We start from the raw sequence: 4,474 nt of genomic DNA, 5'->3' as shown, positions 1-4,474 counted from the left end.
AGAACAAACGAATGAGTCGTAACGTACTCGACGCGTGATCAATGCCGGCAGTAGGCAGCTGCTTTAATATTTTAATAAATTTAATATTACCATAAACTATAATATATTCATGAAGTTTGACTCCAGGGGTGCTAGGTAGCAAACCAGCCATGAAATCAATCAACCTTCAATTACAGTCGTATTTGTTTCTCAGTTTATTTTACCCAGATTCGTTATCGACCTTGTGCCATATAATCGGCCTTATTATATAACACTACCGTTATCTTACACAAAGGCAAAATAAATTGATGAAATGGGAGCCAATGTCGAAATTATAATAATTTTCAAAAAATTATACAAATCTTAACACAAGGGCCCCCCGTACCGTACTTCTTAATGATCTGGTGTTAATCACTCGAATGCTCTATTGGAAGGTAGAAAAAGAAACTCGAAAAGGGATCCCAGAGGACACCAGCTATTTACCAGGGAAACGGCTGGAAATACCATGGTGAATTATTATAATGAGTGTGACCCCTTCTTAAGACAAAGAAGATAGGTAAACTGTAACTCATGGACCGTTGTACATTGCCACGCCCTTTTTTCGTTTTAGTCACTTTTGTAATTCTCGTTTTGGTTATTTTTCCCATTTTCGTCATCTCGATGATATCCGACCACACAGTGTCCTTGTTGTGCTCAGAATTTCATCCTGACACTATTGCTATTGTTTTGCGTTCCCGAAGATGCCGTGCGAAAATAAATGCATATACCAAAATTTGTATACAAATTTTTTTTGGGCCATATAAATAAAAATGCAATAGACTACACGTGACGAACGCGAAGAACGAGTTTTTCATTTTCATTGACCAGAAACCTAGTCGTCGAAATGATGAAGTTTTTTTTCATCTGTTATTAATAATTTTTTATTAAATTAAAAAAATGTCTTACTGTATATAAATTACGTAGATAATTGTAAATTAACAAACTGTAACATTCATGGGAATGGCAAAGACGAACAATGGTTTGTAATTAATATTTTAATTAGCACACTGCAGGTTCATCTGACTCCTTTGTACAGCTCAAGGATATACAATTAGAGAAGTCTAATATTATAAAACGTAACAATGAGAATTACATTTGATCTTAAACCTTCATTCTCTCTCGAGTGTCTATTGTGATCGTTGAAAATGATTATTCAAATTTATACAGTGTTACAATTACACCGTTTATAATGCACGCATTAATTCATTTTTCAAAATGAATTGTCACCTCCGCGATCTTCTTTTGCATCCTCTATTATTTCAAGGACCTCTTCTCTCTCCCACGACCGGAAACTGCTTAATTTTCTTAGGAAGAACTATAGCCTGGCTTGCAATAACGGGCGACTACCGGAAACACCACTAATGAGAGAATAGAAAGGGTGGACAGTGAATTGCAGATGAAAATGAATTGAATGAATAGAGTGAAGTGCCTCCGAGTGGCGGGAAGTGAGCAACTTCAGGGCTCACCCCTCGTCTCATCGCTCCGACAACTGCATAACCAACCAACGAACTAATAGTCGTTAAGTAATCCAGCAAATTCTACAGTTGCATTGCTAAGCAGTGCCTTGGAAAAAAAAGTGAAGCTGTCATAGATGAAACGACGCAAAACCTCAATAAAGCAGTAAACTGTCTAGTATAGAAGATTTGAATTTTCCGAAAATTTATATTATTGCTTTGAAAAAATTAAACGTCCGAGCGAGTCTGTTACGCTCTACGTCGTAGCGTGTTGGACGGGCTATCGTTTGAAATGCATTACCCCATTGAGCATATTAACATTCCAGCCGTGTAGAAAATGCATCATGATCAGTGGGCACAATGTGCCCGATGCATTTGCCTGTCTGCACTGGATACAAACGTACGATTCAGAATGTGTAGGTGATGACTAATAGATTTCGAACTCTACTCCATCCATCTCGACTCTCGAAACCTCGATACAAATCGAAAGGCTCGATGTGCTTCTATCCCTCTATTCTATATATCTATTGATAGTTCGAACGCATCCGAGTTTCAAGATGCATTTATAACATTGGCCACGGGAGAAAGAACGGGCCTAACAGGCGAACAGGCTTTTAGCCGCCTTGAATCTTCGCGGGGGATAAGAATCATTTTGTCATTAGGTGCTGCCAGCTCTCGGGGGAGTCCGGAACGATAGTGGAAACTATTTTCGTGTTCGACCGCTGCGGAAAATCAGTTTCCTTTCAGTGCTTGATCTTGCAATTTCGCGGCTTAAGTAGTGATTTCAGGTGCATTGTGTGTGTGGTGTGTCCAAGATAATTGACTTTGTAAATTCTTAGTTGTCTGGTAAATGATGTAGTTTCTTGGAAACATAATGTGCCGTCTGTGTAAGCTTATATTCACGTGTCAAGAATTGTAGGTTATATGCTTGTGCTTCGAACTTGTTTCTCGAATTTAATAAGTACGAATCCCTTTGAAATAAAGGTTGATAAAAAAAATACACTGGTAATTAACGTGACTCCTGGTCGTGAAATAATTTTTATCATCGATGATGTCCACAGGGATCGCGGCGCCACTCGGAGCCAATTAGACAGGACAATTAAAGTATTGTGCCGTTAAACAGCGTTCCTGACTACGGGAGAGAATGGCCTAATCCTGAATTCCAAATGCTTCAAGGCATCAGCAGGATGTTGCGGGATGCTGTATCGAGCAGGAGGTATGTATGTTTAACATATGTACGATATAAAATTGTTCCTTTATGGTTTAGACACCATAACATAACCTCTTAGATATCTTCATTGGTGTCATTGCTTTCAGAGTTAATTCTACTGGGATGTGACGGAAATTTCTTGAACGTAGTATTACAGATTAATTCTCGCAGATAATCTTTTCTGTGCCCGCTTAAACTTTCCGACGCTTACTCAACCTACAACCAATGTCGCTAACGTCGCAAAGTACATTGTGAGATATTTCCCGGACGCACGGGATGTTGACACTTGGCCTATACGTCTTTTGTAAAGCTTTTAAGTATTATTTTTATCTATTATACAAATATTTTGTAAGATCGTTCAAAATCGACGAGCGACACTTACATAATCAGATCAGCTAAAAGATAAAGCCTCATGTGTTAATGGAATGCAACATTAAATGTAAGTCAACAGTAATTACAATAATTTTCACAATAATACGGAGAACATTCTAAGAACAAGAAGTATCACGGAAATGGCGCTGGCGAAATACTAAGTCCAATATACAAAAAAGACTATGGGAATAAGAACGAGGTAGTCAGTTACAGATGAAAATACATGTATGTGAAAATATATATATATATATTATCAGTCGATTTTATAAAATTGTAAAAGTCAATACGCACAATATGTTGTACAAACGAAATTCCGCTATTTCTGAATAAAACCTCATTTTAAAAAAAACTCTTTATCCAAGCTAGATGACGTATTTACTATTTTGCTAGAACAGTAGAGACATCAAAGATTCCTTCAAGAATAATGCACTGCTAAGCCATTTGATAATACCAGTGTATTTTGATGACTACATTAAAAATATGCTTATGCTCAACTTTTTAAAAGGCTAAGTCATTCGTACAGGTAAGACTCGCTTAAAAAAGGTCGAATGCAACATTTCGTGAGCATCGATCACGAAATATTCGTGACGTCATGACGACATTGAAATAACACCTTACGTGCACGAAAATCGTGTCATGCACTTGGGTGACGTAGCTATGTATATTTGCATGTGGAATAAATGTAAGCCTCTGTAGCGAAGAGTAATACGGAACCTAATTTTTTTTCATAGTCTTTACGTCAGCGCCAGTAATAGACAGAAACGATGAAATATGGTGTACTATAAATAATGTTCGATAGAAATATTTTGTCACCTTTATTGCACAGTACTTTTTTTCTTTCTTATCGTAAACTCTATGGCTACTTGTTACCTACGGATAGTACTATACGATGCGAAAGAGCGTCCAGGTTAGGACCTGCTATTTGAGCTACTCTATGTCCTTTGAACTTACGAAAGTTAACGATAAAGCGTCCCACCCCAAGTACGGACGACACAGAAGTACATGGAAAGGAACTTCAAACTCATTTTATGACCTATCGTAACTCAAAGCCTGTACATAGATAGGCAAAAGTTAATTCGTCGTGTATTTTTGAGAATTTTATGGCTCAGTTAAAAGCCATACGTAACGCGAATGATCTTTGAAAATGTTAATTGACTTTTAGTCATTAACAGAATGCGCGATGGCGCAATCTAGTACAGTTATCAGAAGTTTTTTCTTGTTTTGATTACTCTAAATTTCAGGCGATTTTTTTATATTGTGAGATGAAGGAAAGCTACGTTCTCAAATAGAATTGCTCTTGTAATAATAAATATTATTTTTTTCAATATAGATATTCATTTTGATCATATATATCAGGGTAAACGGGTTTACTATATGGTTTGGTCCAGATTAATCTCTCGAATTGAATGCCACAAAAAAA

At 36.9% G+C, this 4,474-nt stretch overlaps 1 long non-coding RNA gene across 2 annotated transcripts; it reads left to right on the top strand.

Annotated features, from left to right (window-relative positions):
• Positions 1-2,182: 2,182 nt before the first annotated feature.
• LOC107272703 lies at positions 2,183-3,386 on the top strand. 2 transcript variants are annotated; one of them, XR_003061327.1, is made up of 3 exons: positions 2,183-2,433; positions 2,534-2,688; positions 2,790-3,386. It is a non-coding gene; the product is annotated as an uncharacterized LOC107272703 (long non-coding RNA). The 2 variants fall into 2 exon arrangements; XR_001539026.2 differs by having other exon boundaries at positions 2,184-2,477.
• The last annotated feature ends 1,088 nt before the right edge of the window (positions 3,387-4,474 follow it).

The sequence above is a fragment of the Cephus cinctus genome, unplaced genomic scaffold, assembly GCF_000341935.2.
Source record: "Cephus cinctus unplaced genomic scaffold, Ccin1 Ccin1_scaffold1237, whole genome shotgun sequence".
NCBI lineage: Eukaryota > Metazoa > Arthropoda > Insecta > Hymenoptera > Cephidae > Cephus > Cephus cinctus.
The sequence above is the reverse complement of the archived record's forward strand: the minus strand, read 5'-3'. Positions and strand labels throughout refer to the sequence as shown.